This window comes from Peromyscus maniculatus, chromosome 1 (assembly GCF_049852395.1).
Source record: "Peromyscus maniculatus bairdii isolate BWxNUB_F1_BW_parent chromosome 1, HU_Pman_BW_mat_3.1, whole genome shotgun sequence".
NCBI lineage: Eukaryota > Metazoa > Chordata > Mammalia > Rodentia > Cricetidae > Peromyscus > Peromyscus maniculatus.
In genome coordinates, this window is record NC_134852.1 from 97,905,252 (window position 1) to 97,915,573 (window position 10,322).

The following is a 10,322-nucleotide window of genomic DNA, read 5'->3' on the forward strand; positions in this document are numbered from 1 at the left end:
TTGCTTTTCTTAGGAGATCCATTTTACTGTTAATCCTACCACTCAGGGAACATTTGAGATCTTTCTATCTTTTGATATCTTCATTACTTTCTTTCATTCATCAATGTCTTAAAATTTTTTCATACAAGTTGTCTTAGTCGATACTCTCTTGCTGTGAAGAGACATCATGTCCATGGAAAATCTTATAAAAGGAAGCATTTAATTGGGGATTGCTTAGAGTTCAGAGATTTAGTTTATTATCATCATGGTGGTAGCTTGGCAGCATGGAGGAAGACATAATGCCAGACAGCTAAGTGAGAATACTACTCTCAGATCTATAGGCAGCAGGAAGAGAGAAACATGAGCCTAGTTTGGGCTTTGAAAACTTCATTGCCTATCCCGAGGGGCACGCTTTCTCCAACATGGCCAAAGCTCCTAATGTCACACCCTGGTAACTAAACATTCAAATACATTAGCCTATGGGGGCCATTCTTATTCAAAACACCACATAAATCTTTCACTTGCTTATTTAGAGTTACCCTAGTATACATTACTTGAGGCTACTGTGAAAGATATTATTTGCTTGGTTTCTTTCTCAGTCTGTTTACTGATTGTATAGGGAAAAGCAACTGATTTTTGTGAGTTAATTTTGTAGCCAGCTACTTTGCCAAAGTGTTTACCAGTTATAGGAGTTTTCCAGTAGAATACTTAGCATCATTTATGTATACTATCATATCATTTGCAAAGTAATACTTTGACTTCTTCCTTTCCAATTCATACACACTTGATCTCCTTTAGTAGTCCTACTATCTAGCTAAGGCTTCAAGTACTAAGCTAAATAGGTATGGAGAAAGTGGATGACCTTGTCTTTTCCATGATTTAGAGAGAATTTGCATTAAGTTTCTCTTCATTTAATTTGTTGTTGGCTATGGACTTGTTATAAAGTGCCTTGAGTATGTTAAGGTATGTCCTTTGTATCCCTAATCTCTCCAGGACTTTCACCATGATGGAGAGCTAGATTCTTTCAAAGGCATTTTCTGCACTTGATGAGATAATCACGTTGCTTTTATATATCAGTCTTTTTATATGATAGGTTATAATTATTTATTTACACATGTTGAATCATCTCTATCTCAGGGATGAAGCCAATTTGACCATATGGGACAATCTTTCAGATGTGTTATTAGATTTGGTTTGTAAGCATTTTATTGGGAATTCTTTCATCTATGTTCACAAGGAAAATTGGTTTCTAATTTTATTTCTTTGTTGAATCTGTGTAGTGTGGGTGTCAGGGTAAATGTGTCTTTGTTTAATAAACTAGAAATGATCCTTCTTTTTCTATTTTATGACATAATTTGGTGAATATTGTCATTACCTCTTTGAAAGTCTGGCAGAATTTTGCACCACAAACATCTGACCTTGGGCTAATTTTTCTTACTTTTTTTTCTATGCTATTTTCTTGTCTGATTCTATTTCACTAGAGATTTGTTTTAATTTGTGTGTTTAAACTGCTTATCTGATATTGATCTCACTTTGCTAAGTTTCTTTTAGATTTTTCAGTTTGCTGGTTTTTAAAGCATGCCTGTAGAATTCTCTAGATTTCGTCAGTGTCTATTATTATGTCTCCCTTTTCAATTCTAATTTTGCTAATTTGGATATTCACTCTCTGCCTTTTGGTTAATTTAGATGAGTGTCCATCAATCATTAACTTTCTCAAAAAATAACTCTGTCACTAATTCTTCATATTACTTTATTTCATTTTAAATTATTTGATTTCAACCTCAAGTTTGATTATTTTCTTCCATCTACTCCTTTTATGTGTGACTGCCTCTGTTTGTTCTAGGCCTTTCAGGTGTAGTGTTAATATGATATCTCTCCAGGTTTTTGTTTTGTTTTGTTTGCTTTTACAGGCACTTAGTGATATGACCTTCCCTTTTAGAACTTCCTTGAATGGGAAAATCAAAACAAATAAACACAAAACATGGAGTCTGTTTGTTTTGGCCAACTACTACTGGGCCTGGAGCCTGCACTGGTATGTGGTTGATATACCTAGTTACACTCCATTGGAGAAAACTGATTTTCTCATTCCTAGCTGATATCAATTCAAATAGTTCCTTAGTTAGAGGCAGAACTTTGTATCCACTTTCCCTTTTCCATTCTGGGATTTGTTTGCATTGAACATATGCAGATTTTTGCATATTAACATGATTTGACATTTTTGTCCTATCATTTTTTTTTTGCTTTGATTTCTGGTTTGGGTTTTCATTTCTATTTTTGAGAGAGAAGACATACATGGAGTTGGATAGGTAAGAAGATGAGGAAGAGCTGGCAAGATAGATCTTGTCAGTACAGAGACCATTCCTTATAATTTCTATACATATCTAAAATTCTCTTTATTTATTTGATGGGAATGATTCAAAGTATGAATGCTGATGTAACTTTCCATTCTTTTTTGTCTCTGCTTGTTCAAAAAACTATGTGTTGCCGGGCGGTGGTGGCGCACACCTTTAATCCCAGCACTCGGGAGGCAGAGCCAGGCGGATCTCTGTGAGTTCGAGGCCAGCCTGGGCTACCAAGTGAGCTCCAGGATAGGTGCAAAGCTATGCAGAGAAACCCTGTCTCAAAAAACCAAAAAAAAAAAAAAAACCTATGTGATTTCTTTCTTTGTTCAACCCTTACTTTAAATGTGACATTTATTAAAGGAAGTGTGACTTCACAAGGATATCTGATGAACTACAAGGATAACTCAAAGGCAAATAGAAAAGATATGAACTGCAAAATACAAAAGTGTAATATATATATATATATATTATATAATACAGCCATGTATGGTGAATTTTGTAAAAATAAATAAATGATTAACTAATGAATGAATAAATAATGAAATGATAAACATAAAATTCAAGACTGTGACTATTTTTGACAAAAAATTACAATTGTTGAGAAGTATATAAAGTCCTTTCTTGATATAGTTACTGAGATTACAAATGTTAATTAATTATTGATTGTACATGTATGCTGTACATAGGTTAATAAAATAAAATCAATATTTTCAGTATTTGGATGAGATGGTCCTTGAAGAGGACCATCCCTTTACAAGGGTTAGCTTAAAGCAGGACAAATACTTATGGATCAGTTTTTAGTCTTATGTTTGGCCTAGGTAGGTAACTATTATTGAGGGGGTCAAAGGACTTCAGCACTGCCTCTGGAAGAACATGAGTTTGAATAAAGCCTTACACCAAACAACTTAGTCCATTATCTTTTTAATTCATCCTCATTCGAGTTCTTGGAGCTTAGCAGAGTGAAGCCAGATCCTTTATATTCTTTATTAGAATTAAACACAAAGTCTCCTGTCCCAGGTTCTAGTAGACTCTGTACTCCACAGAAACTGGAGTCTCAACATTTGTTTCAACATTGTAGTCTTCCTAACTCATAGCATATGGGCTAACCTCTTATTTCATGTGCAAACTCTCCCACAGTCCACCCACAAACTAATTCCAAAGGACTTCCATGTGCTTCAATGAGATTATCATGACAATGATACTCTCTCAACACAAGTTTCCTGTTTCAAGTTTCCTTTCTCCTTGTTGTGACAAAATACATTAAAATCAAAATAAGGAAGGATATATTTTGTCTAACAATTTAAGGATACAGTTTACTGATGGAGGAGATATGGCAGTAGAAGTGTGGGGCAGTTGAGCATATTGAATCCACACTCAGGCAGCAGAGAGAAGAACGCTGGTGATCCAATTACAGTCCCCATTCATTCCATCCAGACCCTGGGTCATGTCATAGTGCCACCTACACTAAGTATGTGTATTCCCAAACTGGTTAAACATTTCTGAAAAACAACCTTACACTGAGAGGTTTGTCTCTTAGATGATTCTAAACCTCATCAAATTAACTATAAGATCAACCATCACAATCTCTAACAATTCAAAATGATTCTGAGAAAAAAACAATGCTGAGTGTATAAGCGTACTTAATTTCAAGCCATACTTCACAGCCTCAGTACCAAAAAAGCATATGACATAAAACAACACATAAATAAATGGAATGGAAGAGATAACCCAGAAATAAACCCTTCCATTTATAAAAATGTCAAAGATATTCATTGAGAAAAAAGCTTCTTCAATAAATTGTGGTGATATATTTTCTTCCCCAATATATTGAGCACCCTATTAAAGCTTATCTGAGGATCGGAGGAAACAGCCAGCCACTACATTAAACACAGAAGTCAGGCAATGGTAGCACATGCCTTTAATCCCAGCATTAGGGAGGCAGAGATCCATCCAAATCTCTGTGAGTTCAAGGCCACACTGGGAACAGAACCAGGCATGGTGGCACATACCTTAAATTCCAAAACCATTAACCATAAATGTCTGGAGGTCTGTACAGACAGGAAGTGACAGACCAGGGCAGGAAAAGGAAGTGATGTAGCTGGGTGGAGAGAGGAAATAAGATGGCAGAAAGAGAAGGCATATAGGCATGTGTATACAGGGAGTAGGAATTTTTGGAGGCTGAGGGCTGCTAAAGTGAGGTTGGCTGTGGTTTGTCCTCTTCCTCTAATCTCTCAGGTTTTTTTTTTATTTTACAATACTATTCAGTTCTACATAATACCCACAGATTCCCTTGTTCTCTCCCTTCCTGCTCCCCTCCTCTTCCCCCCAGCCTACTCCCCATTCCCAACTTCTCCAGATCAAGGTCTCCCCTGAGTACTTGGATCAACCTGATAGACTCAGTCCAGGCAAGTCCAGTCCCCTCCTCCCAGATTGAGCCAAGTGTCCCTCCATAGGTCCCAGGTTTCAAACAGCCAACTCATGCAACGAGCCCAGGACCTGGTACCACTGCCTAGATGCCTCCCAAACAGATCAAGCCAATTAACTGTCTCACCTATTCAGAGGGCCTGATCCAGTTGGGGTCCCCTCAGCCTTTGGTTCATAGTTCATGTGTTTCCATTCATTTGGTTATTTGTCCCCGTGCTTTATCCAATCTTGGTTTCAACAATTCTCGCTCATATAAACCCTCCTCTTTCTCACTAATTAGACTCCCAGCACTCCACCCAGGGCCTAGCCATGGATGTCTGCATCCAGTTTCCTCAGTCCTTGAATGGGGTTTATGGCATAACCATTAGGGTGTTTGGCCATCCCATCACCAGAGTAGGTCAGTCCCCGCTGTCTCTCGACCATTATCAGCAGTCTTTTGTGGGGGTATCTTTGTGGATTTCTGTGGGCCTCTTTAGCTCTTTGTTTCCTCCTTTTCTCATGTGGTCTTCATTTACCATGGTCTCCTACTCCTTGTTCTCCCTCTCTTTTCTTGATCCAGCTAGGATCTCCCGCTCTCTTTCCCTCTACCCTTGCCTTTCACTGCTCCCACTCATGTCCAGGCTGTTCATGTAGATCTCATCCATTTCTCCGTCATTGGGTGATCCTGTGTCTTTGTTGGGGTCCTGTTTTACAGGTAGCCTCACTGGTGATGTGAGTAGCAGTCCAGTCATCCTTGTTCCACATCTAGTATCCTCCTATGAGTGAGTACATACCATATTTGTCTTTCTGAGTCTGGGTTACCTCACTCAGGATGATTTTTTCTAGATCCATCCATTTGCCTGCAAACCTCATGATGTCATTGTTTCTCTCTGCTGAGTAGTATTCTGACCAACAGTCCAATTGAGAAATGGGCTTTAGAACTAAACAGAGAATTCTCTACAGAGGAAACTCAAATGGCTGAAAGACATTTAAGGAATTGCTCAACATCCCTAATCATCAGGGAAATGCAAATCAAAACAACTCTGAGATACCACCTTACGCCTGTCACAATGGCTAAGATCAAAAATACTGAAGATACTTTATGCTGGAGAGAATGTGAAACTAGGGGAACCCTCCTCCACTGCTGGTGGGAATGCAAGCTTGTACAACCACTTTGGAAATCAATATGGCACTTTCTTAGAAAATTGGGAATCAATCTCCCCCAAGATCCAGCTATACCACTCCTGGGCATATACCCAAGAAATGCTCAATCATACCACAAGAGCACTTGCTCAGATATGTTTTATATCAGCATTGTTTGTAATAGCCAAAACCTGGAAACAACCATATGCCCTTCAACTAAAGAATGGATAAATAAATTGTGGCACATATACACAATGGAATAATCTCTCAGTTTTATCCCCAATATCTGGCACTTTTTTTTTATTAATAAGACCATTCATTTAACAACTCATCTTACAATAAATAGTGCTGGGTAAACTGGATAAAAATTAAAATTGCATCCGTGTCCCTCACTATGTACAACAATCATTTCATAACAGATCAAAGACAAAAATCTAAGACCTGAAACTCTGATAATTTTATAGAAAAATATCAGGGAAACCTTTCAAACTATAGATTTAGGTATAAACAAGGGCATTGGAAATGATCTCCAATTGCTAATAAATAATTCTAAGAATTGACAAGTGAGACTTAATGAAATATTAATGGTCCTTTGCAGCAAAGAAGATAACCAAGTGTAGAACATGCCAATGAATCTGGAGAAAATCTTTGGTAGTTAAATATCTGACAGAAGATTGATATCTAGAACATATAAAGAACACACATATTAAACACCCAAACCCCAACCTACCCAGTCAATAAATGGGCAAATGAAATAAACACACCGTTCTCAAAGGATGAAGCACAAATATCCAATTAAGATATAAGAAACTGTTCAACATACTAATTATCAGGTAAATTTAAATTAAAACCAACTTGAGATTCTATCTCTCCCCAATAAATAACAAACAAGGACAAAAGCTGGTGAGGATGTCGGGAGAGGCAGACACTTAAACAGCAATGCTTAGAGTACACTTAGCCCAATTACTATAGAGATAACTATGAAGATACTAAAGAAAACTACAAATAGCACTACCATATGACTCAACTACTTCACTTCTAGGTGTATGCCTGAAGGACTCTCTACTCATGGCAGAGATAAATGTATACCTGTGCTTATTGTAGCCCTATTCATTACAGAGGCATCATGGTACCAGCCTACATAGCTGTCAGTGGAGTAATAGAGGAGAAAGTGTGACAGTGATACAATGGAATGTTATATAGCCACCAAGAGAAATGGAACTATTCTGTTTGATAGAAAATTGACACAACTAGCGATCATTATTTTAAACAAAATAAGATATACACAGAAAGACAAGTTATATTTTCTCTAATTAATGGTCCTAGCCTCCCATAAAGACATATGAAAACACAGAAGAGCCACTGGAGAAATGAAGGAAGTCAGTGAGAGAGAGACAAGCAGACATGGTACTTATAGCAGTGATGAGACTGAGATGAAGGACAAGGAACATGATACATTTGAAAGAAGTGATTTTTGTACAGGCTCATACTATGTACAGTGGAGTTGCCTCACTAAAAACATTTTGAATAATAAATAAACTATGATACCTTGCAAAATTTTGTAAAATAATATTAGAGTATAGAATCATTTGTTCCCTCACCTCTAGAAAGGCCTGCCTGGTAACCCTAAAGGATCAATGAATGTACGTTCCAGATACATTAAATGCTGGTCATTCATAACTCTCAGTTATATGGGGTAAAATGGAAAATAATAGAGATATAAACATTGCCTGGCAAACTACAATTTCACAGCAAATAAAACATCACTGGTGAATTTCAAAACACTGTAACACTCAAATTAAGAATGTCAGTATCATTATACAGACTGAACAGGTGATCCTTTTGTATTTAGAAATCTGTAACAACAATTAGTGAAAACTAAGGTCATGAATCTCAAGAAGAGCAAGGAGGGGTATAGAAGCTTTGGAGTAAGGAAAGTGATGGAAGAAATGAAGTAAATGTAATACAATCTCAAAACTAAAAATTAAAAAAGAATATCATCATGCATTATCATCATATTTCATAAATCATATATTATTCAACTAAAATATGAAATAGTAAAATGCTGGTGAGAAAACATGATAACAACTTTAATACATACAGAAATGAGAATTAATAATACTGGGCTTGTAATTCCTGTCAAGATTGCTTTTCACCTTAGAGATCCTAACTATCTACTCACAGGATTAACATAAGCTTTAAAATGTGAAAATCATATTAATAACTATTAAGTTTATGCAAATCACAACTATTGAACAAATGACAAGATATAATATTCTTATTAATAAAGATAAATTTGTTAAATATATTATCAGTACTTTATCTTTTTATCAAACCCAAATACCATGTAGCAAGCACACAGAATTCAAAGTACCAATGGTTTGAGGTGGGAGGTTGTAATTGTAAATAAAAGGGAGATTGTAATTTTAAATAAGATTGGATCAAAGCAATTAGAAACCTATCAATCTTCAAATAGTTCAATGATGACTAAATGAACTGAGTATCCTAATTATATCATGATTAATTAGTGAATATTATTTTAATAAATAGTTGTTTCATCCATTAGTTTATCTAGATCTTCCCTTTGTATTGCTTTTAATAATAATGACAGGTAATAGTCCCTCACTCTCATGAATACTTTTATAGCTAATTTTTAAATTTAGAGCAATCCTACATGTTATACATGATTATATCTCTATTTAATAAACTAAGGATCAATTTGCCAAAGTTCACAGTTTTACAAGGAAACAATGTCAACATTTTAACATTAATCAAATTCTGCCTATATTTTTTGTTTTAAAAAGAATTAATTTGGGGGTGGGGAAATAAAAAAAGAATTAATCTGTAGGAAATTGCATCATGTGAACTTGGAAAAAACTATCCTGACCACAAACACACACACACACACACACACACACACACACACACACACACACACACAGACGAGAATATGTACAGCTATGAGCTTAGCTTAAGCTCTGTGGGTCACACCAGTGTTATTTTCCTGTTTTTTGTATCTTGAAGTCATAATGCAGGAAGCTGGAGGAAGTTTTCAAGGGTCTTCTCTATACACTTCCTTGCAACTTCCTATTAATTTTATAACCATCTTGAAATTAGGGGTTGGGGTTTGTTTTTTGTTTTGTTTCCATTTTTTTGTTTATTTTTGTGGGGTTTTTTTCCTCGTTGACCTTTATTTTGAGGGGAGGGGAGAGGGAATGGAGGAAAGAGAAAGGAATAAGAGAAGAGGGGGCAGTGCACACCCCATGGGAATAGAGAGGAGAGAGGGAGGGAGATTGTTTTTGTTTTTTTAATTCATAGCATTTGTTTCTTCAGAAGTAAGAGTCACAGGCATGGTACAGAGGTCTAAAGATAACTTGTGAGAATGGTCCTCTGCTTCCTCTGTGTAGGTCCTGAGGATCAAACCCAGGTTGTCTGGCATGGAGTCTTTACCCACTGGGCCATCTCACCAGAATAAAGGTTTGTTTGTTTGTTTGTTTTCTTTTGCTTTGTTTAGAACTTATCTTCCTCCAAAATTTGTTCCTCTTTCCAAATTCTGTGATTTCACAGCCTCGGATGTGGAAGACACAGAGACATCAGGCCTTTCCCTGTTCCTCACTCTCCTGATGGTTAATATCATCACCTTGGCAGGATCTAGAGACAAACCTCTGGGAATATCTGTGAGGACGTTTCTAAAATGAGTTAATGGGGATGAGAAGATCCACTGTAAATGTGGTTGGCACCAATCCAGGGCTGGAATCTTGTACATAAAAAGTAGACACAGAGCTAAGCAGCAGCATTCATATCTATCTGCTTTCTGACTGTGGATACAGTGTGACCCTTTGTCTCTATCTCATATGCCATGCCTTCCCCACTGGGATGGGGTCTAAACTCTACACACCATGATCCAAAATTAACCTTTCTTTCATTAAAAAAAAATCCAATTTGTTCAGCATTTCTATAATAACCTCACAATATTTACTATTCTTGATCAACTGATTTTTTTTTTTTTTACTGGAGGTAGAAAAATGGTCTGTGTGTAGATATAATGACTACAAATGCAAGTATAAAGAAGTTTTCTCTAATATCAACGCAATCCAGTTGGAATATGATGCATAGAGTGGAAAAAAATGAAATCAAAATCAGTTTGAGTCAATTCTAAAGTAGGCATATTGAACCTCGTAGGCTGGTAGCAGAGAAGCAGGGAGATCCACTTCCAATTCATGTCAGAAACAAAATCTCTGAGTGATAAATAACTCTGACTAGATGCATTAGAGTGATGGCAAAAAAAAAATAAAAGAATTTACAAATATATTAAGCTAAAAATGTAAATTAGTATTACTTTAATTATATAATGTGTATATATATACATACACACACATATATATACATACATATATATATACATATATATATATATATATATATATATATATATATATGACATACTTGCTTTTG